Source organism: Schistocerca serialis, chromosome 10 (genome assembly GCF_023864345.2).
Source record: "Schistocerca serialis cubense isolate TAMUIC-IGC-003099 chromosome 10, iqSchSeri2.2, whole genome shotgun sequence".
NCBI lineage: Eukaryota > Metazoa > Arthropoda > Insecta > Orthoptera > Acrididae > Schistocerca > Schistocerca serialis.
In genome coordinates this window covers 184,916,239-184,943,398 of record NC_064647.1, presented here as the reverse complement: position 1 = coordinate 184,943,398, position 27,160 = coordinate 184,916,239, and the positions used below count along the sequence as shown (strand labels likewise).

The 27,160-nt window shown below is 42.7% G+C and overlaps 1 pseudogene; it reads right to left on the bottom strand.

Annotated features, from left to right (window-relative positions):
- Window positions 1-12,629: 12,629 nt before the first annotated feature.
- On the bottom strand, window positions 12,630-12,747 carry LOC126425610 (5S ribosomal RNA; annotated as a pseudogene).
- Window positions 12,748-27,160: the final 14,413 nt, after the last annotated feature.

Below are 27,160 nucleotides of genomic sequence, written 5' to 3'. Positions count from 1 at the left end.
ACTAGTGTACCAAAACCAATACAGATTACTAAAGCACCACCAGCCATTCGTACAACAGTTTGTGTATCAGAAGCTTGAGGAAAGCGTAATAGATCACAGCAAAAGCCCTTGTCAGCAAGTATAGCATTTGTACGAAAAAGGTCACTTGGGGGAACAAAGAGATAAACAAATGTACAGCAACTGAGGCGTATCTGACTACTAACATAACCGAAACTTTTGATAGTCTAGGGGAGTGTAAATTCTTTTCTACAGTAGATTTAAGGAGTGGCTGTCACCAAATTCATGCACATCCAGAAAATGGGCCTTAGCATTTACAGCACCATCTGGTCACAATTAATATCATATAATGTCTTTTGCGTTAAAGAACGAGTCTGCAACATTCCAGCACTTGTGAGATGGAGTCTTTTGAAACCGAATGGGTGTTCTATTTGGAGGTAATAACAGTTCTTGCTGAAGATTTAGATGGACTCTTGAAACACTTAAGAGAATAGTTAACAAAAATTCCTCTCATACTGAGCATTGACAAATGTGATTTTGATCATTCACAAGTTAATTACCTTGGGGATATTATTACCCAAGATGGAGTGAGGATATATCCCTGTGTCAATTCAGCCGTGTATGAATTTGTGGTTTAACAAACAGCTAAACAGCTACAATCATTTCTTGGATTAGCAAATTATTACCGAAAATTCTTCAAAGGGTTTGCAAAAACTGCGAAACCATAGGCTAGATCACTGTAAAGAGGAGTTACATTTCATTGGACAGCAGAGTGTCAGCGAGGAGATATTAGTTTCAGATCCTGTGTTAGCCTTTCCTGATCTTACGAAAGAATTTGTACTATGTTGTGATGCAAGCAGTACTGTTTAAGGTGCCCTTATAAGTCAAAATGTAGATGGTCAGAATCATCCAGTAGCATATCTATCTCACCATCTGGTTGATTACAGAAAAGAGGTGTTAGCTATAATATTTAGTACTTAGTATTTACATTGTTATTTATATAGTTGTAAATTCAAAGCAGCTACAGGTCACAAATACAGAGACACGTCATAGGAAAATTGTGATTTTGCAGAAATCTGAGTTAAGTTTGACAGATTTGAAGAAGGCACAAGCAACTGAAAAGCAGTGCCTTCTATACAACAAGCAACCACAGATTCTTGTGTATGAAGGTTTACTCCATAGGTCAACAAAATGCAGACCACTCATCATTGCTCCTGTAGCACTCCAGAACTAAGTAACTGTATTATGACAAGCACATGATTGCACATTGTGACATGGAGGTCAAAGAGCTACTGGCAGAGGAAATGCAAAAAGATTGTGGTGAAGAAAACAACAAATTGACATGGAGCAATAAATTAGAAACTGCATTCCTTGTGCTCAACGAATAGTTTTAAGACACCAAAAGGTATAACTCCTGAGATTACTACAATCAGAAAAACCTTTTCAGATGGTGGTAGCTGGAGTGTTAGGAGTTTTTATTAGGAGTTTAGCAGGGAATAAGTATGTACTACGACCGATAATTTTTCGATATACCTAGTAATTATAGCAGTACTGGATTAAACAGTGAGCACTGTAGCTCAAGTTATGGTTAACAATTGTGTACTTAAATTTGGAGTATCAAAAAGTATAATTACAGGTCAAGGAATTAAATTTATATGTGATGTGATGAAGCGCTTACGATGTCTACTGGAAGTGAAGAAATTGCGTACTGCTCCATTCCACATACAGGCACATGTCCGTACAGACGGAGTCCACTTTACCATAGTGAAAATGTCATTTAACTATGTGAATAGTCAGCACTTAGACTGGTATATGTATTTAAGTTACGTGGTGAGTGTTTATAACTGTAAAATCCACTCATGAGTAGGTCTTTTGCCATAGAAAATACCTGAATGGACGGAAGATACAGTCACTTTTCAACATGATGTGGCCGAAGAAGGGTACATAGTGCAAACATGTAAAGCAGTTCGCGAAAACGTTAAAAGTAGAAAGAAGCATGACAGCAGGTAAAACGTGCGAATACAGTACCACTAGAGGGTACACAAGTGCTATACACGAAAATTGCTCTTTACTTTGTATGATATTTCCTGCAATATTTGGTAACAGAGTGAAATAATCCCTTTAGCATTTTACGATTCAAATAAAATAAAAACATGCCACCAGCACTTACAGTTAAAGGAATATCTAGAGAACTGGAGAGCTATGAAGTGAGTGAAGATGAAGCTGATTAGTTAGATTTGGTTACTATTCCACGCAATGCAGATGAAATAACAGATGAAGAGGACGTCGAGGAAAACGCACTGAACGATGATAATATTGTACGAGACGTAACAGATACTTTAGAAGCTATAACCAGCAGGGATGAAGCTAATGTTAGCAATTTACCTCCAGAAGTTAAGCGAAGGAAAGCATTAAGACACGAAGTGGAAAGTGGTGTATTAGGCGTATCCACAATAAGAGAGATACGGACTATAGCAAGCGCCTTTGTTGATACGAAAAAATTGTCGAAAGAAAATGAACGAGAATACTATGACTAAATGTTTGACAAAGAGAATTACGTTCTGGTGGTGAAATGGAGGGATAATAAACCGGTATGTGTAGCCACTGATTACAGTATTAATACTGCTTCGAGCTGTGCTAAAACATATTTGGGGGCAAAGAAAAAGGAAATATTTCTTGCAGCTCCACATCCCATCGAAGAATACAATGGCCATATGGGTGAAACTGATCTACTGGACAAGCGGATGTCGCTTTATAGGACAATGATAAGATCAAAGAAATGGAGACCATTATTCACCCAGATGACTGATAGCTGGATGGTGCATTTCAAATTTCTAACCCAAATGTGAAGCTCTCGCTTTTGGATGCCCAAAGAAGAATAGTGTGCATCAAAGAAAATTGTATGAAAACTGAAATGCAGAGGAAGAAAAGGAAACAAACTGATGGGAGGACGGGTGAGCATAAATGTATGACTAGATCCAGTAAATCACTATATTGTGCCAAGTGAAAGACAGAAAAGGTGTGCATACTGAAAAAAAAGAACAAAAATGTGTGATAGTTGTAATTTTAGTGTACTGACAAATGTTTTACTTCATTTCATACTGAGAAGACACTCAATAACATCAAAAAGAGTATTTGTATTGACAACAGTATTGTGCATTTTGATAGCTAATTTTGCCAATGTCCAAAACATGAGGTGACCTATAGTTTTTGATCTAATATATTAAAGTTTTTCAGAACTGTTTCTTCTTTCACTTATCACTGAGGATATGACATTAATGCAAAAAGAAAACAATGACTAATAAAGTGCTAAGGAGGGAAGGGTCTTTCGATATTTCCTGTCTCCTAGGTGGTGTAGAATATGATGGAAAAAATATTTCCATGGGCGTAGTGTTTTTACACAGATGTGAATCGGATGTAATTACAATCCAGCCGTTAGAAAATGGACTCTTGATCTCATGGCAGCTGGACAACCTTCTGACAAACCACAAGTGGTCACTAAAACTCACAAATGACTTCTGAGAGGTACGAAATGAAGTCCGATGTTTAGAGAATATATCCATAGACTTATCTACTCAAGGAACCAAAAGGAGTTGCTAACATATACATGTAACCAGTATCAAGAGTAGATTTCCCACGAGAAATTTAAGACTGAGTTACAGCATCTGACAGGGATAATTTAAGAAACACCAGTGCAAAAGAGGAGAGGTTGCCTAGGTGCTGATTGAAAACTGCTATAAAAATATTGAAGACAGCAGGTTATGAGGAAACCACAAATATAAATAGAACGATAGGGATAGTACAGAAAATGGCCATCAATATGGAAACAACTGTTAGATGGCATAGAATACAGATCAAGAATATGGTACAGAGAATGTTGACTACAGTTCTTCACAAAATCACCTCTGAGTTGCAGCATTATACTAAAGGAGCCATGTTAACCCTAAGCAAAGGTTCGAAAAAGATCCAAAGTCATTTGAGGACACTAGATGAGAAACTAGTGGTAGCCAGAATATTACAGCAACTAGTTTATAGCTTGGGAGAAGCCAGAATGAAAGTAGAGAGGATACAAGATGCAATTCACAATGCCAAACTGTATAATATTATTAACACCACAGCGGTTTCTGTCAGGACTGCAATGAGCAGTTAAAGAATTTCCGACAGTGTTACGACACGTTGTGTCTATGGTAAAAAGTTATAAAGCATCTTTATTTCATGTTTCTACAGCTAAGGTTTTTTCAGACCAGGATAGGGTATGCATTAATATACAATTTCTAGCAGTAGGTTAAAAAAACTCATTATCAGTGTTTTACGATCCATTGGTATCCAGTCAAATGGAAGCTTATCAATAAGTGGGCTCAGGTTCAAACTGTTGAAGAGTTATGTGTTTTAGAATGAAGGGATACGCATGTCGTTATGGCAGTAACAGATCTTAGCAATCATGTCAAGGACTTAGACAGCATTAGTCCAGCTCAGGCAGTACATACAGACAAACGATCAAGTGAAAGTCAGTTACTCCTAGGAAATATGGAAGCATCTGAGTGCAAAACGGCAGTGTCAACACTACAACCAAACTTTCAGCAGGTTGGCACTAATTGAATCTATTCCATGTTCTCACCAGAAACAGTAAGAGAAAAGTGTTACAGAAATAAAACATTTACCGTTGTATTAATGGAACGTTTATTTAATGTAACCAAGTGTGACATACCTGGAACTCAGTTTCACCTACCTGCTACAATTACAGGTACCACAATAATTACAAAAATTCGTTCAATGTTATAATGGCTGGAGAAACCTGATCACCATCTTGGATTCTATTTTAATACAGGCAACAGATGAATTAATCATTTCAGAGAAAGGACAAATCTTAATAAGTCACAGTTTACAGTATGTATGGCAATATCAAGAGAGACGTAGATGGAATATCATTATGATCATTTTATCAACCATTAGCGTTATTGGACTAGCACTTATTTGAGCAGTTTAAATTAGTCCAAGAAAGAAAATCATTCATGAATTGTTCATGAAATCTCCGTGGATTTGATGCTCACCAATAAATAAGAGGATTTAGAGGACACAATGCATGAAGCAACAAATTGGAAAAATAATATTAAGCAAGGATGAGGCAGTTCGTGCTTAAAGGAGCCAAAGATTCAGAGCAACTGTAAATAAGTAAGATAGTTCTGTAATAGGCTAACGAAGAGTAAAATTAGGGACGAATTTTATTAAAATGGATAGGAACGTTACATATCAAGAAAGTAAAGGAACAGGGAAGTGAAATTTTGTAAGTCCCAACAGAACGGCATTGCTCAAGTACAAGAAAGTATCAACATGAAGCAGCCACTAGGTGTAAACATTACACAAGATTAGTCAGTCACCAAGAGTGCAATATCAACACACTGGTTTGAGAGTGAGCGAGCTCAGTGGAAAAGGGTGAGATGAGTGTAGACCAACCTGCCTGCATTGCTCTCATAACAGTATGTAAAAAGCGGCGATAATAGTGCCACAACACCCATCAAGGGTTTGACAAAGCAGTTAAGACATTGAAACAAATTGTTTACGCAAATGTGGCAGAACGGAAAGCTCCTGGCAACTCATAAAGAACAGAACTGATTCAGACATTACGGATGACAACACATAGGAGAGCATCTCCTCAGTGCCATAAATACGCTGCATCACTAGGCTAGAGCCAGTCGATCACTAGGCGGCATTTCGTTTGCACTTTATTCCCTCATTATTGTATTGTGACATGCTATGTATGAGCCTGATCCAGTAACAAGTCATAATACTGCCACCTTACAGGATAATCAGGGATATGTTGCCACAGATGATGGTAGCCAGCATCAAGTACCAGCCCTCTCTGATGAGCAGTCCAGGCTCCTACCAGCACCATTCCAGCCTGGGGCACAAACTGCTCCACACTCCAGCATCACTAGGGTCAGGTGGCCTACCTAACTGGAAGACGAGGATCAGCACTCAACTCAACCTCATGGCATCCAATATCATGGTTCATCTGACGGCACATCATGGGCAGTGATCTGGGAGAAACCGAGTACTCCCTGAACGGCGTCTCAGACACGACACACATGCACTGTGGTTGCCTCCAGCTCGAAGGTGATTGGGGCGCTTCGTCGCACCCTGCAGGTGACAACCCATCTACTAGAAGTTAACTGCCTGAGCACAGGGCTGATGGAGCCATGTACAGATGCCTGAGCCAGACACTGCGACCAGCATATTCCTCGCCATCTTCCCAAGCCACCAGCTGCTGCTGAAGACAAAATGACGAGACGTATTCATAGAAATAAATGAAGTAATGCTGAATCCTGTTTTATTACATTAGGCGACACCACAAAGATCCCTCAGCCTTCATTTTCACAGATAATAGTGTTTTCCAGCCCAGAAGTGAGCGACTCCTACACAATAACTATGAAATTTTTGTGAATAGTGGTATTTCCGAATTTAAGTGTAACCCAGTGGAAAACTTCAATGCGGCTCTAAAAAGAAAATTAATGTCAAGTTGTTTTTTGAATCCAACAGACAGATAAGATAAGGATAACAATAATGAATTCAAGTAAACCCATGTTAAAATCACAGGCCAAGTGGATGGGGAATAACATCCAGTTCGTCTGGTAGTAAAGATTTGGGCTGCACCTATGTATAAGCCACGTAGGGGTTTAAATAAAAAAAACTTAAGGAAGCTTACAACTTTGAAATGGTTTTCCCTTGCAAAGCTCTTAGCATTTAGCAGTGAAAAGAAATTTAACCATACCAAAAAGTGCATGCCTCGCCTCTTTAGATGTTGTTATCTTATAGACTAGCATACCAATTTCTGTAACCATTGACATCATGAAACATACTTTATAAAACACAAAAAGATTTGTGAAGGTGAGATTATAAATTTGTTCGCTATGTTAGAGTTTGATTTATCTGTTAACTATTTCCCCTTGGATGGCAAATACTATCATTAGTCAGCAGGTTTAGCTATGGAAAATAGTTTATTGTGCACACTTGCTGAGATTTTCATGAGTTACCTGGTAAACAGTTTTGTTACTGAATACCCAGAAAACTGGAATATTATTCTTACTTATAACAAATATGTAGATGATACTTTCATTGTAATAAAAGGCAATGATGCATCAGTCAATGATGTCATTGAGAAATTAACAATATGCACCATAACATAAAACTGACAGTTGAATGCTAGATTGAGTGATCTATAAATTTTCTTGATTTAACAATAAACAGTTCCATTGAATAATTGATGGTTGGTATTTTCAGAAAGCCAACACTTGCAGGTGCCATTATATTGGCAAAATCATACCATTATAAAGTACACAACTGGGTCAACCTTCGATCTATGTTCAATACGTTAGTAAAACTGCCCTTTAATGCCATTCAAATTCAGAAATACCCAGCAAGCAACAAATTAAGGCACTATGTCGATACAAAGCGCAATGAATATGAAGACACAAGTGTCTATAGAATGAAGTGCGGTGGCTGTGATTAATTTTATGTGGGATTGACTGCCAGGTCAAGTATTAAAAGGCGTATTGTACAAAATAATTGCACATTAGATGAAATTCAGCATAACATTAGAATGCTACACAATGCATCTAAAGGGCTTTTCATGGGTGCGCTTATGAAATTGGAAATCTCTGAGAATAAAACAAAATTCTCTTCATAAATGTTAAATTAACAAATAGGTTTTTTCCAGAATGGGTTTTCCAGTTTGTTCACTGAGAACTTGTAAATACATGCCTAGATCTCGGTAGATGGTGACTCACTACGTTTCGCCATTACACAGCATTCACTTTAAACTTAATATTATACCAGTGCATGCATGTCTTACCTTAACTGTTATGTGTCTTTGTGTGCCTTTACCCTGTGATTTAGATTTTGCGTAGGATAAATACACCTGATGATGGTCGAAGTAGGGATGATACAAAATGTAGACTGAAGAAGAGAAATCTGTTAACATAGAGTATAGATCCAAGTGTCAGGAAGTCCTCTCTGAAAGCATCTGTGTGGAGAGTAGCCATGTATGGAAGTAAAACATGGAAATAAACAGTTTAGAAAAGAAGAGAATAGAAGATTTTGAAATGTGTTTCTATAGAAGAATACTGAAGATTGGATGGGTAGATCACATAACTAATGAGGAAGTACTGAACAGAAATGGGGAAATGAGAAATTTGTGGTACAACCTGATTAAAAGAAGGGATCAGTAGGTAGGATACTTTATGAGGCATCAACAGATCACCCCTTTAGCACTGGAGGAAAGTGTAGGGGCGCGGGTGGGGGGGGGGGGGGTTTAATATCTTAGCTGGAGACCAAGAGATGGATACACTAAGCAGATTCAGAATGACGTAGGTAGCAATAGTTACTTGGAGATGAAGAGGCTTGCACAGGATAGAGTAGCATCAAACCAGTCATTGGCCTGAAGACCAGAACAACAACAAATATAGCTAATATATTTCTGAAGAAGAGAAATCTTCAGTCTTCTATGGTATTATATATATAATACCATAAACTCGCCTCCCAATAAATGTTTATTAGCTACTAGATAGCGTTTGACACTGTATGGCAAAAGCTGAATGCTATTCTTCACATTGTGGTTATACGTACTATCCAATGTTCTCAAAATGTACCGAGCGAGGTGGTGCAGTGGTTAGCACACTGGACTCGCATTCGGGAGGACGACGGTTCAATCCCGTCTCCGGCAATCCTGATTTAGGTTTTCCGTGATTTCCCTAAATCGTTTCGGGCAAATGCCGGGATGGTTCCTTTGCAAGGGCACGGCCGATTTCCTTCCCAATCCTTCCTTACCCCAAGCTTGAGCTCCGTCTCTAATGACCTCGTTGTCGACGGGACGTTAAACACTAACCACCACCACCACCACCTCTCAAAATGTTAGATTTTAATCATGACAGGTAGTGTTGCTTTTATAACATAAAAAATCAGTTTTGTAGTCATAGGACAATAGACATTTAAGAAATATTATTTTAATAAATATAATAATTTTAACCCTATTTCCAATTTTTCCTTTATGCTTCCTCTATCTCCCCTCCCCTCATCCTCCCCATATCCAACCTCCCCCTCCTCCCAGTTTTACTGTGCTGCGTAGTAGTTTGTCACACAGTAGTATAATTACTACGTATATTTCATTATACGTTGGTTTTTTAATTTTTAATAATTAGCTCAGAATGCATGAAATTGAAAATATATAGCATTTGAAAATGGGAACCAATTTCAACAGACGGCGCAAATTTGAGTGTTATTTATTGTTAATTCACGCTAGTTTAATACAAGGTAACCTGGACGGTGTTGGTTTGAGCCATTCCTTCCCTGAATAACGCTTATTCATTTGTTAGCTGTTTCATTAAATTCTGCTCTTAGTAGCAAACATACGAATGTATAAAGACCACCAGTTTTTCAATGTAAGTTCTGCTTTCCATGACTAATATTTTGAAAATAATTTTTGTAAATTTATATACCAGATATAACTTACTCTTTACTGATGCATTTAATTACATGTTAAAACAGATTAAAAATTATTCATGTTACCAAGCAATTGCGTCATTACACCAAAGTCCAGTGCAGACTAGTGGTTTATTTCACTTGTATATCCTCGATTACCGAAGGGAATTTGCGCTTGCCTGTCGTTAAGGTATGTTGACTAGGTGTCTATCCATTTGGGCAAGTTTCCACTGACTTGTTAAAAAAATGTTAAGTGTGTGGAAAGCTTTCAACCATATTTTATCTTTCATATTATGGTTCAACGTAGTAGTGAAAATTTAACATGTCTCGCATTTCTGTTGATACTAGTTTTGTCTTTCCATTTTGTATGGCCTTTGATGATGAAATACGACGGGCACAGTGGAATAATGAAATTGTGGTCAAGAGATTTGAAAATGGTTCCCTCCTAGCATTGCTAGAATAACGCATAACTGTGGGTTCAGAAAATTTATAGAAGGGAAAAAGATCGCGAGACAAAGAATAATTGATGCAGAGTAATGAAATTTCAGGAATATATTTGTCTAAGTAACATATTTCAGTGATTAAGATTGCGAGGTCACTGGTTAATGTAAATGCGAGATAAGCCATTACAAATGTGGAATGCTAGTACATTAATAGCTGGTGTAATCGCCAGACTGTTGAATGCAAGCATGCGCTGTGTTCTACAGGTGGTGATTGTCAGTTTGTGGGCTGGAGTTCCATGCTAGTTGCACTTGGTCGGTGACCGCTGTTTGTAGATGACACTGGGGTTCTTGTCCGATGGTGTCCCACATGTGCTCGATTGGAGACGGATCTGGCGATCGAGCAGGCCAAGGCAACACGTTGGCACTCTGCAGAGCACGTGTGGTTGCAACAGCAGTATGTGGGCGACCTTTATTATATTGGGAAACACCCCTGGGAATGCTGTACGTGAATAGCAACAAAACAGGGTGACTCACCAGATGAACATACAAATTTGCAGTCAAGATGTGAGTGATAGCCCAGCTGCCATACAAAATCGCACCGCAGTCTATAGCTCCAGATGTAAGTTAGTTAGTTAGTTGGTCGCATGTTCATTGGATCTATCACACAGTATGGTAGCCGTTATGATGTGGAACGTGTCAAGTGCACAAGAAATGCACATATGAAACAAGATTTTTTAATATATATATATATATATATATATATATATATATATATATATACAAGAATTCATCAATGGTATAGAAGGAGTTGTCAAGGAGATATAATTTCAATTTATTTTTGAAGCTATTATTGCTGTCTGTCAGATATTTCATTTCATCTGATAATTTGTCGAAAATTTTTATAGCAGCATATTTTACCCCTTTCTGTGCCAAAGCTAGCTTGAGTAAAGGATAGTGTAAGTCTTTTTTTTCTGGTATTATAATCATGAATGTCACTGTCTTTGAACTGGTCCATGTTGTTGAGAACAAATTTAATTAGTGAGTAAAGGTACTGTGAGGCTCTTGTAAGAATTCCCAATCTTTTAAAAAGATGCCTACAAGATGTGGTGCGACTATGAAACCCACACTTATCCTAACCACTTTCTTTTTAGCAGTGAATACTTTTTGTCTAAATGTTGAGTTATCCCAAAATATTATTCCAGGTGACATCAGAGAGTGAAAGTATGCAAAGTATGTTAGCTTACTAATTTCTATATCCTCAACATTGGCGGTTATTCTGACTGCAAAAGTTGCTAAACCTAGTCGCTTTAAAAGATCGAAAATATGAATTTTACAATTAAGATTCTCATCTATGTGTACACCCAAAAACTTAGTATGCTCTACCCTGTCTACTGACATCTGTTGATGTGTTATATTTATTGAAGGAACTGTACTTTTTGCAGCAGAAAATTGGATATACTGTGTTTTTTCAAAGTTTAGAGCAAGCCCATTTGCAGAAAACCAATTAATGACTTTTCCAAAGACCTTATTTGTATGATTTTCAATTGGAGTTTCTTTTGCCAGGTTAATAATGATGCTTGTATCAGCAGCAAACAGTGTCAGTTCAGCTTCCTGTTTCAGATAGGAAGGGAGGTCATTCACATATATCAAGAACAGAAGGGGACCCATGATTGAACCCTGTGGAACACCTAATGTAACTTCACCCCCGTTAGATGAAGTGGCAAACTTATTTAATCCACTTGACCCAAATAAGGAAACATTTTGCTTCCTGTTCTGTAGGTACGACTTAAACCCCTCATATGCTATTCCATTTATACCATACAACTGTAGTTTCTGTATCAGAATGTCATGGTTCACACAATCGAGTGTGTCGAGCATACAGACAGTTTTGTTGCACGCTGTCAACTGGCCTCCTTCAAACCAATACAAGGCCATCGCTGGCCCTGAGGTAGAACGGTCTTTCATCGAAAACACAACTCCCCTAGCCTCCAGAGAGCTCTCTGTTTACACTACTGAAGTCGCAAATGGCGGCGGTTTGTGGTCTGGCTTGGAGCCGTCTTTGAAGTAACCTATTTCTAACAGTTTGTTGTGTCTCTGTGGTGCCAACTGCTGCTGAAATTGTTGCTGCAGCAGTACGATGTGCCAGAGCCACACACCGAACACTATGGTCTTCCCTTTCGGTAGCGCCATGTGGCCGTCCAGGGCACGGTCTTCTTGTGACTGTACATTATCGTGACCACCGTTTCCAGTGATCATGTGCAGTGGCTACACTCCTGACCAGCGCGCCTGCAAATCGCAGAAGGAATATCCAGCTATTAAACGACCCTGTTAAAACTCAGTGAGCTGTTGATAATTGCGTCTCTATCGTCTTAAAAACATTCTTGACTGAAATCAATTTACTACATCCAATCTAAAAGGTATCTAATGCTCAAGACCGTTACAGCGTATATTTTAAGCAAACCTGATTTGTACACCCGTAGTAGCGCTACTACCGCCACTCTTATGCGAATTACAGCACTCCGTCTTCAGGCTACAAGTGGCCCATCGGGACCATCCGACTGCCGTGTCATCCTCAGTTCAGGATGTGGATAGGAGGGGTGTGAGGTCAGCACACTGCTCTCCCGGTCGTTATGATGGAATTCTTGGCCGAAGCCGCTGCTGTTCGGTCGAGTAGCTCCTCAATTGGCATCACGAGGCTGAGTGCACCCCGAAAAATGGCCACAGCGCATGGCGGCCCGGATGGTCACCCATCCAAGTGCCGACCACGCCCCACAGCGCTTAACTTCAGTGGTCTCACGGGAACCGGTGTAGCCACTGCGGCAAGGCCGTTGCCCACTCTTATGCGAATGGTTCGAAATTTGATTAGATATCATCTTTCAGCTACAGATACGCACCTACTAACTTTCGTTTATGTCGCACAACTCCATCTTGGTGTTGCGGTTTTTTCCCTTCAGTGTATGAAGGTGTAGTTTGTCCACCTGTTGACTACTACATCTACATCTACATCTACATGATTACTCTGCAATTCACATTTAAGTGCTCGGCAGAGGGTTCATCGAACCACAATCATACTATCTCTCTACCATTCCACTCCCGAACAGCGCGCGGGAAAAACGAACACCTAAACCTTTCTGTTCGAGCTCTGATTTCTCTTATTTTATTTTGATGATCATTCCTACCTATGTAGTTTGGGCTCAACAAAATATTTTCGCATTCGGATGAGAAAGTTGGTGACTGAAATTTCGTAAATAGATCTCGCCGCGACGAAAAACGTCTTTGCTTTAATGACTTCCATCCCAACTCGCGTATCATATCTGCCACACTCTCTCCCCTGTTACGTGATAATACAAAACGAGTTGCCCTTTTTTGCACCCTTTCGATATTCTTCGTCAATCCCACGTGTACTGTAAGCTGTCTCTTTAGTGGACTTGTTGCATCTTCTCAGTGTCCTGCCCATAAAACGCAACCTTTGGATCGCCTTCCCCACAATATTATCTATGTGATCTTTCCAACTGAAGTTGTTCGTAGTTTTAACACCCAGGTACTTGGTTGAATTGACAGCCTTGAGAATTGTACTATTTATCGAGTAATCGAATTCCAGCGGATTTCTTTTGGAACTCATGTGGATCACCTCACACTTTTCGTTATTTATCGTCAACTGCCACCTACCACACCATACAGCAATCTTTCCTAAATCACTTTGCAACTGATACTGGTCTTCGGATGACCTTAGTAGACGGTAAATTACAGCATCATCTGCGAACAACCTAAGAGAACTGCTCAGATTGTCACACAGGTCATTTATATAGATCAGGAACAGCAGAGGTCCCAGGACGCTTCCCTGGGGAACACCTGATATCACTTCAGTTTTACTCGATGATTTGCCGTCTATTACTACGAACTGCGACCTTCCTGACAGGAAATCACGAATCCAGTCTCACAACTGAGGCCCGCAGCTTGATTAGAAGTTGCTTGTGAGGAACGGTGTCAAAAGCTTTCCGGAAATCTAGAAATACGGAACCAACTTGAGATCCCCTGTCGATAGCGGCCATTACTTCGTGCGAATAAAGAGCTAGCTGCGTTGCACAAGAACGATGTTTTCTGAAACCATGCTGATTACGTATCAATAGATCGTTCCCTTCGAGGTGATTCATAATGTTTGAATGCAGTATATGCTCCAAAACCGTACTTCAAGCTAACGTCAATGATATAGGTCTGTAGTTCGATGGATTACTCCTACCACCCTTCTTAAACACTGGTGCGACCTGCGCAATTTTCCAATCTGTAGGTACAGATCTATCGGTGAGCGAGCGGTTAATTACAACGTCGACTACTAGACAGTATCTACTGCGAAATTCGTCCCTGAGACTAGCTGTGGATAAGAAGCAACTTAATGTTGCCCTCGTGAACGCTTCGCTGATTATTACACATATTACTTATCAGGCTGGGTGTCTTAGGAAGAAGGATTAATGTAAGCTATAGCATAGATCCAACGAAGACCGGCGTTTGTCATCACAGCACAAGAGCGTTATCGCAGACGTTACGGCAGTGGCAGACGCTGCAAGAGGGCCGTTGTGCATCAGGGGAACGGTTTATTATTGAAATTCCGAGAGGGAAGGTTCAGGTAAAAAGAGTTGGGAAACATGTTACTTTTTCCGGGATATGTCTCGCAGAATAAGTACAAGTGTGAGGGGTTAGAGCTAATATGTAAGTTTAGAGAAGATATCTGAATGGTGCGAAAAGTGGCAATTGATGCCAAATTACGAAAAGTGTGAGGTCATCCAGATGAGTGCTAAAAGGAACTCGTTAAACTTCGGTTGTACGACAAATCAGTCTAATCTAAAAGCTGTAAATTCAACTAAATACCAAGGTGGCTCGCCATCAGTATTTTTATCTTAAATTTCTTTGTGACTAATACCCTTTTGGCATATTTATTATTTTATAAATGACATACACTCCTGGAAATGGAAAAAAGAACACATTGACACCGGTGTGTCAGACCCACCATACTTGCTCCGGACACTGCGAGAGGGCTGTACAAGCAATGATCCCACGCACGGCACAGCGGACACACCAGGAACCGCGCTGTTGGCCGTCGAATGGCGCTAGCTGCGCAGCATTTGTGCACCGCCGCCGTCAGTGCCAGCCAGTTTGCCGTGGCATACGGAGCTCCATCGCAGTCTTTAACACTGGTAGCATGCCGCGACAGCGTGGACGTGAACCGTATGTGCAGTTGACGGACTTTGAGCGAGGGCGTATAGTAGGCATGCGGGGGGCTGGGTGGACGTACCGCCGAATTGCTCAACACGTGGGGCGTGAGGTCTCCACAGTACATCGATGTTGTCGCCAGTGGTCGGCGGAAGGTGCACGTGCCCGTCGACCTGGGACCGGACCGCAGCGACGCACGGATGAACGCCAAGACCGTAGGATCCTACGCAGTGCCGTAGGGGACCGCACCGCCACTTCCCAGCAAATTAGGGACACTGTTGCTCCTGGGGTATCGGCGAGGACCATTCGCAACCGTCTCCATGAAGCTGGGCTACGGTCCCGCACACCGTTAGGCCGTCTTCCGCTCACGCCCCAACATCGTGCAGCCCGTCTCCAGTGGTGTCGCGACAGGCGTGAATGGAGGGACGAATGGAGACGTGTCGTCTTCAGCGATGAGAGTCGCTTCTGCCTTGGTGCCAATGATGGTCGTATGCGTGTTTGGCGCCGTGCAGGTGAGCACCACAATCAGGACTGCATACGACCGAGGCACACACAGGGCCAACACCCGGCATCATGGTGTGGGGAGCGATCTCCTACACTGGCCGTACACCACTGGTGATCGTCGAGGGGACACTGAATAGTGCACGGTACATCCAAACCGTCATCGAACCCATCGTTCTATCATTCCTAGACCGACAAGGGAACTTGCTGTTCCAACAGGACAATGCACGTCCGCATGTATCCCGTGCCACCCAACGTGCTCTAGAAGGTGTAAGTCAACTACCCTGGCCAGCAAGATCTCCGGATCTGTCCCCCATTGAGCATGTTTGGGACTGGATGAAGCGTCGTCTCACGCAGTCTGCACGTCCAGCACGAACGCTGGTCAAACTGAGGCGCCAGGTGGAAATGGCATGGCAAGCCGTTCCACAGGACTACATCCAGCATCTCTTCGATCGTCTCCATGGGAGAATAGCAGCCTGCATTGCTGCGAAAGGTGGATATACACTGTACTAGTGCCGACATTGTGCATGCTCTGTTGCCTGTGTCTATGTGCCTGTGGTTCTGTCAGTGTGATCATGTGATGTATCTGACCCCAGGAATGTGTCAATAAAGTTTCCCCTTCCGGGGACAATGAATTCACGGTGTTCTTATTTCAATTTCCAGGAGTGTATAAGTGCTGCCAGTCTTTCACGATAATTCCGTACTTATAATTTTTATCATACGTTTTTAGTCATAATTCTGTGACCATGTTATAGACTATTCTTTGGTTTAAATTCTGAGGAAGACACTCCTAGCAGTGTCGAAACCCGGTTAATTCGTTAATAAATTAGTGAACGATGGGTTTTCTTCTTTTAATTGTAACTATTTACGGTCTCTGAACGTGCAACCATGTACAAAATTTTTTAAATACCTAGGTATTACAATTACAAACAACTTAAATTGGAAGGAACACATAGAAAATGTTGTGAGGAAGACTAACCAAAGACTGCGTTTTATTGGCAGGACACTTAGAAAATGTAACAGACCTACTAAGGAGACTGGCTACACTACGCTTGTCCGTCCTCTTTTAGAATACCGCTACGCGTTTTGGGATCCTTACCAGATAGGACTGACGGAGTACATCGAAAAAGTTCAAAGAAAGGCAGCACGTTTTGTTTTATCGCGAAATATGGGAGAGAGTGTCTCAGAAATGATACAGGATTTGGGCTGGAAATCATTAAAAGAAAGGCGTTTTTCGTTGCGAGGGAATCTCGTCACGAAATTCCAATCACCAGCTTTCTCCTCCGAATGCGAAAATATTTTGTTGACCCCGACCTACATAGGAAGGAACTATCACCACGATAAGGGAAATCAGAGCTCGTACGGAAATATATAGGTGTTCATTCTTTCTGCACGTTATACGAATACAGAGAATTGTGAAGGTGGTTCGATGAACCCTCTGCCAGACACTTGAATGTGATTTGCAAGTATCCATGTATATGTAGATGAAGATCGGCACGACATTCGCGAATGGTTCGAGAAGTACTCTCCGCCATTTACTGTGAGGTGGCCTGCACGGAGCAGAGGTGGATGTGAACAAGCGTAGCTAACAGCAGATGGTCACTTCCACCGTGCACTGGAGGCGGTGAGGCCGTTGCCACGCTTCTGTGCGGCGCTTTCTTTCCTCCTGTGTGACCTCGACAGCGGGCCAATCGCAGCACATCCGTATCTAACTGCTGCGTAATAAGTCTCAAGTGCTAGCAGGAAAATTACCGGACAGTCCATCGCGCGTCAACAAGAGCTGCGCAGCGGACTTAGCCGTTTAACAAATACGCAGTGGGTACGAACAGTCATATTTTCCCGGTCATTGCTCTCCTCGCTGGAAATTACCATTCCGCTGGTCGAAAATGGGTTGTAACATCATCAGTGTTATTTGATGATCGGTTGCGCAAATTTCATTACGCTGGATGGAGGTGGCACTATTACTTCATTACATCGTTTGTCCAAAGGTTTCGTTCAATTATAGTAAAAAAAGGCATACCACACGAGTCGGATAACACACGAACTTTCAACAATCATTCAGGCGTTGACGATGTTCTCCACTTGTGTATTACTGTTGAATATTCCCTCGACACGCGACCGAAAAATTGAGTACACTACCTGGCTTTCTTGCGAATAATTCCTTCGACCGTGTGTTCGCTGTGTACCACGTCTGAAGAATTCACGTTATGGACCGCAGCGCTGGCGCGCGCTCGACAAGAATCTGATGTATACCGTAACCTTTTAACTCGTGGTAGACTTAATTAACTACACTCATGCTCATAAATTAAGGATAATTGCAGTCTATGGTGCCACATAACGTGGCACTACAGATAACTGGCGCTAATGGCATAGGCACATGGAGAACACACACGACACAGATCTGTAAGTCCACGGTATTGGTGATAAGTTGAGAAAAACGTCCCGAAACACATGTGCTTCAAAACGCCAGTGTTTCCTGCGCATGTACCCCGACATCAATATATGATATGATAACCATGCACATATACACAGGCCGCACAACGGGTTGGCATACTCTGGATCAGTGGTCGATCAGTTGCTGGAGTATAGCCCCCCATTCTTGCACCAGTGACTGTCGGAGCTCCTGAAGTGTCATAGTGGTTTGAAGACGTGCACTGATACATCGACCGAGAGCATCCGAGACGTGCTTGATGGGGTTTAGGTCTGGAAAACGGGCAGGCCAATCCATTCGCCTGGTATCTTCTGTTTCAAGGTGCTCCTCCACCACGGCAGCTCGGTGGGGTCGTGTGTTATCATCCATCAGGAGGAAGGTGGGACCCACTGCTCTCCTTAAAAGGCGGACATGCCGATGCGAAATCTCGTCCCGATACACCTGACCTGTTACAGTTCCTGTGTGAAAGATATGCAGGGGTGTATGTGCACCAATCATAATCCCACCCTGCACTATCAAACCACGACCTCCATACAAGTCCCTTTCAAGGACATTAAGGGGTTGGTATCTGGTTCCTGGTTCACGCCATATGAAAACCCGGCGAGAATCACTGTTCTAACTATACCTGGACTCGTCTGTGAGCATAACCTTAGACCACTGTTCCAATGACCATGTACTGTGTTCTTGACACCAGGCTTTATGGTCTCTCCCGTGATCAGGGGTCAGTAGAATGCACCTTCCAGGTCTCCAGGCGAATAAACCATATATGTTCGTGTGTAGACTGTGTGTCTGGAGACAACTGTTCCAGTGGCTGCGGTAAGGTCGCTAGCAAGGCTACCTGCAGCACTCCGTGGCCGTCTGCGATCACTGATGGTGAGATATCGGTATTCTTGTGGTGTTGTACACTGTGGACGTCCCGTACTGTAGCGCCTGGACACGTTTCCTGTCTGCTGGAATCGTTGCCATAATCTTGAGATCACACTTTGTAGCACACAGAGGGCCCATGCTACGACCTGGTGTGTTTGACCAGCCTCCAGTCGCCCTACTATTCTACCCCTCATAACGTCATCAATATGTGTTATTTGAGCCATTTACAACACACAGTCACCATTAGCACCTCCGAAAACGTCTGTACACTTACTCGCTGCACCGTACTCTGACATGCACCATCTGCGTATGTTGACTGCTGCCAGCGCCACCGTGCGACAACTGCAGGTCAAGTGCACCCCACGGTCAAACTCCGAGGTGATTTAAACCCGCAACCCGCTCACCACAGTGTTGTTCACCATTTACGAGCATGAGTGTAGGCGCCAAACGCAGACAGTCTTCGGTCTAACCCTCAAAATGGAATTTGAGTCTTTGAATCGGTTGGCTTCGTTTTTCAATTGGGCCAGCAACAGTGGAAGGCACCTCCTTTGAGAGTGACAGTCCAGCGTTCGAATTCACAGCAGGACGATTCTAAATACACTTGATGATAACCAGCCACGACAGCAGTGGTTTGCTCGCGCAACTGCCAGTACCTATAAGTTAGGATGATCGGAACGTAAGGATTCTCCATCACCTGCGGTTTATCCTCCCCATGTTCGACAGTACTGTTACAATTGCAGAAATAGCATCATTTTCTTTTAGTGGTCACAACATCACTGTTGTTAGTGGGTGGGTAGCTTGAAGTAAAAACATTAAGAAACGGAAATGCTCTTTAGCAGATTCCAATTCCCTATTAATTAATTTAGCCAACTCTTCCTTTACTGGGCCTGCGACTTGAAAATATATCAAAAAATGTTTTGCATCATTTCGGTTCCGAGAGCTCCGGAACCTGTACAGAAAATTGGAATAAACATAAACATCATTTCCTCCCATTTTATTGCTCATGAAAACCACACATTGCGTGTTGTACCACTACACAGCGAGACATTCATAGGTGGTGGTCCAGATTGCTGTACATACTGGTACGTCTAATACCCAGTAGCACTTCCTCTTGCAGTGATGCATGCCTGTATTCGTCGTGGCATACTATTCAAAAGTTCATCAAGACACTGTTGGTCCAGATTGTCCCACTCATCAACGGCGATTCGGCGTAGATCCCTCAGAGCGTTTGGTGGGTCACGTCGTCCATAAACCACTTTTCAATCTATCCGAGGCATGTTCAATAGGATTCATCTCTGGAGAAGATGCTGGCCACTCTGGTCGAGCGATGTAGTTACCCGGAAGGAGGTCATTCACAAGATGTGCACGATGGGGGTGCGAATTGTCGTCGATGAAAACGAATGCCTCGCCAATATGCTGCCAATATGGTTGCACTATCGGTCGGAGGATGGCATCCACTTATCGTACAGCCGTTACGGCGCCTTCCACGACCACCAACGGCGTATGTCGGCCCCGCAAAATGCCACCCCGAAACAGAAGGGAACCTTCTCCTTGCTGCACTCACTGGACAGTGTGTCTAAGACGTTCAACCTGACTGGGTTGCCTTCAAACACGTCTCTGACGATTGTCTGGTTGAAGGAATATGCGACACTCATCGGTGAAGAGAAGCGGTCCATTCGGCATGTTGTTGGGTCCATCTGTACAGCGCTAAATGCCGGCCGGAGTGGCCGTGAGGTTCTAGGCGCTACAGTCTGGAGCCAAGCGACCGCTACGGTCGCAGGTTCGAATCCTGCCTCGGGCATGGATGTGTGTGATGTCCTTAGGTTAATAGGTTTAATTAGTTCTAAGATCTAGGCGACTGATGCCCTCAGAAGTTAATTCGCATAGTGCTCAGACCATTTGAACCGTTTTTGTACCGCGATGCATGATGTCGTGATTGAAAAAATGGACCTCGCTATGGGCGTCGCAATTGAAGTTGCGCATCATGCAGCCTTGCGCACGACGTCCTGTTGCTGCACGAAAAGCATTATTCAACATGGTGGCGTAGCTGTCAGGGTTCCTCTGAGACATAATCAGCAGGTAGCTGTCATCCACTGCGATAGTAGCCCTTGGGCGGCCTGAGCGAGGCCTGTCTCTCTGTATCTCCTCCATGTCCGAACAACATCACTTTGGTTCACTTCGTCACGCTTCGACACTTCCCTTGTTGAGAGTCCTTCCTGGCACAAATACGGACGCAATCGAACCGCGATATTGACCGTCTAGGCGTGGTTGAACTACAGACAACACGAGCCGAGTACCTGGTGGAATGACTGGAACTGATCGGCTGTCAGACCTCCTCCGCCTAATAAGCGCTGCTCATGCATGGTTGTTTACTTCTTTGGGCGGGTTTAGTGACATCTCTGAACAGTCAAAGGGACTGTGATACAATACCCGTAGTCAAAATGTGTTTTCAGGAGTTCTGGGAACCGGGGTGAAGCAAAACTTTTCTTGATTTGTGTAAAATGTCTGCTTTGTAGTCTGGTCCCTTTAATCCCACAAACCCACCTACCATCTGCTCTGTACCCAAATGATATTGATGGGATATACGAGTATGACACAAGGACGACGACATATCAAAGTTTCTGTCTGTTTGTTGGTCTTGGTCGGATAGAGGGAGGGGTTAAGGCGACCGCCGCCTAGAGCGGGAAATCAGGGTTCGAGTCCACATGCTTCATGCCTTCCCATTGACGTCATTCCATGAAACAGTTGGAAGTGGCTACTGGAGGAGGAGGAGGAGGAGGACATTAGTGTTCAATGTCCGTCGACAACGAGGTTAATAGAGGCGGAGCACAAGCTTGGATTAGGGAAGGTTGGAGAAGGCAAGCGGCCGTGCTCTTTCGTAGAAACCATTCTGGCATTTGCCTTGAGCAGTTGAGGGTAGTCACGAAACCTGAAACTTTGACAAGGTGGAACGAAATGCTCCTGCGGCGGCTATAGAAGATGCAACAGGATACGGTGTCTATGACCATGTAACAGGTCTGCAAGCGACTTCCCGTGGTTTGGCGAGGAGCAGTTGGAAGACAGATACATTTTTTGGGCTTGCCCTAGTGTGTGTAGAGGAACAGAATTTCTCCACGTGACTTTTAAAGGTTTCGGCGAACTGTTCAGTGCCGCCGTTAGATTGAGGGTGAGAAGTTGCAGTAATCGCATGGTGGATGACGATGAGGAGACGTATGTCTTGAGTGTCGATGTGATCCCAAGGTTTTTGGAGGTATCGATTTCCGTCTCGTTAATATCGTATCTTATTTCTTGAAACAGGAACGCGAGTTACTTGGCGTGATCTTGCTGATGTTTCCGCGGCTTTCTTAGGTGTAAATTCCCCCTCCAAATATAGGAGGCTCTTGCTTGGACATTCAGTCCATTGTGATACTGAATAATAATTCGTACCTCGTCATTATTATTAAACATTCCTGAGGCAAACGCTTTGTGGGTAAAATATTTCTGGCTAATGATACGCTGGTGATACTGAGCAGGAGTTGTTACGAGTTTCGTAATTGCGAGGTTTCAGTCCAGTGGATTTAAGAACCTCATTCTCGCGTGTTCTCGTGTTCTACATCCGGTGCAGTGTGGCTCCTGACGGCAGAGTACGCAATGTATCCCGTATAAACGCTCCGCGAAATTGAAGGATTTTGAGTTTTCTGACGAGTTTAAGTAAATGTATCATTGTTTGTGGTCTGTCCGGTAGTATCGCTGTGGGTTTCTTCTTCTTTATCTACAGGCTAAGCCCTCTCCTGTTGTTGTTGTTGTGGTCCTCAGTCCTGAGACTGGTTTGATGCAGCTCTCCATGCTACTCTATCCTGTGCTATCTTCTTCATCTCCCATTACCTACTGCAACCTACATCCTTCTGAATCTGCTTGGTGTAATCATCTCTTGGTCTCCCTCTACGACTTTTACCCTCCACGCTGCCCTCCAATGCTAAATTGGTGATCCCTTGATGCCTCAGAACATGTCCTACCAATCGATCCCTTCTTCTAGTCAAGTTGTGCCACAAACTTCTCTTCTCCCCAATCCTATTCAATACCTCCTCATTAGTTATGTGATCTACCCATCTAATCTTCAGCATTCTTCTGTAGCACCACATTTCGAAAGCTTCTATTCTCTTCTTGTCCAAACTATTTATCGTTCATGTTTCACTTCCATACATGGCTACACTCCATACAAATACTTTCAGAAATGACTTCCTGACACTTAAATTTATACTCGATGTTAACAAATTTCTCTTCTTCAGAAACGCTTTCCTTGCCATTGCCAGTCTACATTTTATATCCTCTCTACTTCGACCATCATCAGTTATTCTGCTACCCAAATAGCAAAACTCCTTTACTACTTTAAGTGTCTCATTTCCTAATCTAGTACCCTCAGCATCTCCCGACTTAATTTGAGCCGGCCGGAGTGGCCGTGCGGTTCTGGGCGCTACAGTCTGGAACCGAGCGACCGCTACGGTCGCAGGTTCGAATCCTGCCTCGGGCATGGATGTGTGTGATGTCCTTAGGTTAGTTAGGTTTAATTAGTTCTAAGTTCTAGGCGACTGATGACCTCAGACGTTAAGTCGCATAGTGCTCAGAGCCATTTGAACCATTTGAACTTAATTCGACTACATTCCCTTATCCTCGTTTTGCTTTTGTTGATGTCCATCTTATATCCTCCTTTCAAGACGCTATCCATTTCGTTCAACTGCTCTTCCGACTCCTTTGCTGTCTCTGACAGAATTACAATGTCATCGGCGAACCTCAAAGTTTTTATTTCTTCTCCATGAATTTTAATACCTACTCCTAATTTTTCTTTTGTTTCCTTCACTGATTGCTCAATATACCGATTGAATAGCATCGGGGAGAGGCTACAACCCTGTCTCACTCCCTTCCCAACCACTGCTACCCTTTCATGCCCCTCAACTCTTGTAACTGCCATTTGATTTCTGTACAAATTGTAAATAGCCTTTCGTTCCCTGTATTTTACCCCTGCCACCTTCAGAATCTGAAAGAGGGTATTCCAGTCAACATTGTCAAAAGCTTTCTCTAAGTCTACAAATGCTAGAAACGTAGGTTTGCCTTTCCTTAATCTAGCTTCCAAGATAAGTCGTAGGGTCAGTATTGCCTCACGTGTTCCAACATTTCTACGAAATCCACACTGATCTTCCCCGAGGTCGGCTTCTACTAGTTTCTCCATTCGTCTGTAAAGAATTCGCGTTAGTATTTTGCAGCCGTGACTTATTAAACTGATAGTTCGGTAATTTTCGCATCTGTCAACACCTGCTTTCTTTGTGATTGGAATTATTATATTCTTCTTGAAGGCTGAGGGTATTACGCCTGTCTCATACATCTAGCTCACCAGATGGTAGAGTTTTATCAGGACTGGCTCTCCCAAGGCTGTCAGTAGTTCTAATGGAATGTTGTCTACTCCCGGGGCCTTGTTTCGACTCAGGTCTTTCAGTGCTATGTCAAACTCTTCACGCAGTATCGTATCTCCCATTTCATCTTCATCTACATCCTCTTCCATTTCCATAATATTGTCCTCAAATACATCGCCCTTGTACAGACCCTCTATATACTCCTTCAAACCTTTCTGCTTTCCCTTCTTTACTTAGAACTGGGTTTCCATCTGAGCTCTTGATATTCATCCAAGTCCTTCTCTTATCTCCAAAGGTCTCTTTAATTTTCCTGTAGGCAGTATCTATCTCTCCCCTAGTGAGATAAGCCTCTACATCCTTACATTTGTCCTCTAGCCATCCCTGCTTAGCCCTTTTGCACTTCCTGTCGATCTCATTTTTGAGACGTTTGTACTCCTTTTTGCTGCTTCATTTACTGCATTTTTATATTTTCTCCTTTCATCAATTAAATTCAGTATTTATTCTTTTACCCAAGGATTTCTACTAGCCCTCGTCTTTTTACCTACTTGAACCTCTGCTGCCTTCACTACTTCATCCCTCAAAGCTACCCATTCTTCTTCTACTGTATTTCTTTCCCCCATTCCTGTCAATTGTTCCCTTATGCTCTCCCTGAAACTCTGTACAACCTCTGGTTTAGTCAGTTTATCCAGGTCCCATGTCCTTAAATTCCCACCTTTTTGCAGTTTCTTCAGTTTTAATCTACAGTTCATAACCAATAGATTGTGGTCTGATTCCACATCTGCCCCTGGAAATGTCTTACAATTTAATACCTGGTTCCTAAATCTCTGTCTTACCATTATATAATCTATCTGATACCTGTCAGTATCTCCCGGCTTCTTCCATGTATACTACCTTCTTTTATGATTCTTGAACCAAGTGTTAGCTATGATTAAGTTGTGCTCTGTGCAAAATTCTACCAGGCAGCTTCCTCTTTCATTTGTTAGCCCCAATCCATATTCACCTGCTACGTTTCCTTTTCTCCCTTTTCATACTACCGAATTCCAGTCAACCATGACTATTAAATTTTCGTCTCCCTTGACTATCTGAATAATTTGTTTTATTTCATCATATATTTCTTCAATTTCTTCGTCATCTACAGAGCTAGTTGGCATATAAACTTGTACTACTGTAGTAGGCGTGGGCTTCATGTCTATCTTGGCCACAATAATGCGTTCACTATGCTGTTTGTAGTAGCTTACCTGCATTCCTATTTTTTTATTCATTATTAAACCTACTCCTGCATTACCCCTTTTTGACTTTGTATTTATAACCCTGTATTCGGCTGACCAGAAGTCTTGTTCCTCCTGCCACCAAACTTCACTAATTCCCACTATATCTAACTTTAACCTATCCATTTTCCTTTTTAAATTTTCTAACCTACCTGCCCGATTAAGGGATCTGACATTCCACCCTCCGATCCGTAGAACGCCAGTTTCCTTTCTCCTGATAACGACGTCCTCTTGAGTAGTCCCCGACCGGAGATCCGAATGGGGGACTATTTTACCTCCGGAATATTTTACCCAAGAGGACGCCATCATCATTAACCATACAGTAGAGCTGCATGCCCTCGGGAAAAATTACGGCTGTAGTTTCCCCTTGCTTTCAGCCGTTCGCAGTACCAGCACAGCAAGGCCGATTTGGTTAGTGTTACAAGGCCAGATCAGTCAATCATCCAGACTGTTGCCCCTGCAACTACTGAAAAGGCTGCTGCCCCTCTTCAGGAACCATACGTTTGTCTGGCCTCTCAACAGATACCCCTCCATTGTGGTTGCACCTACGGTACGGCTATCTGTATCACTGAGGCACGCAAGCCTCCCCACCAACGGCAATGTCCATGGTTAATGGGGGGGTTCCTGTATGGTATTAAATATAGCCCTTTACTGATATCTATGGTCTCCATGACCATATTATGCCTTTTTTTTCCAGCTACTTCTCAGCGTTTTGTGCATCCTACACTGCTTGAGTTATGGCAGCACTTGCCTCAACTAACGAACCATTGACTGACAGCCCAGAAAATGCAGAAATTGCATCCACATTGTACTCCACAAGCCACCTAATGGTGTGTGGCGGAGGGTACTTTCGTTGCCACTACCTGATCTCTCCAACCCCGTTCCACTTGCGAGTAGTGCGTGGGAAGAGTGATTGCCAGTAAGACTCTGTATTGGCTCTAATTTCTCTAATTCTCTCCTCGTGGTTAATAATCAAGATGTATGTGGGGGGAGGTAACATGTCCCCTGACTCCTCCAGAAAAGCGCTGTCCCAAAATTTCAATAGTAAATCTTTCCGTAACGGACGGTGCCTTCCTTGTAACATCTACCAGTGGAGTTTGTTTAGCATCTCCGTAAAGCTCTCTCGCCAGCTAAACGATCCCGTGACGAAACGCGCCGCTCTTCGTTGGATCTTCTCTATCTAATCTATCAGTCCTACTTAATAGGGATCCCAGATGGATTAACAGTACTCAAGAATCGGGCGAACAAGCGCCTTATAAGCCACTTCTAACGTGGATGAGTTACATTTCCTTAAGATTCTTCCCATGAATCTGAGCCTGGTGTCTGTTTTATATGGCCACTCCACTTAAGGTGTCTCTGGATAGTTACGCCTAGATATTTTACTGCAGACGCTGTCTCCAGCTGTTTGTCGTCAGTAGTGTAGCTGTAGAGTAGTGGATTTCTTTTCCTATGTATGCGCAATATGTTACATTTATTTGCGTTCAGGGCCAACTGCCAGAGTCTGCACCATTCATCACTTCTCTGCAGGTCGTTCTGCAAGTTCTTACTATCTTCTGGCGTTGCTACTTTGGTATAAACAACTGC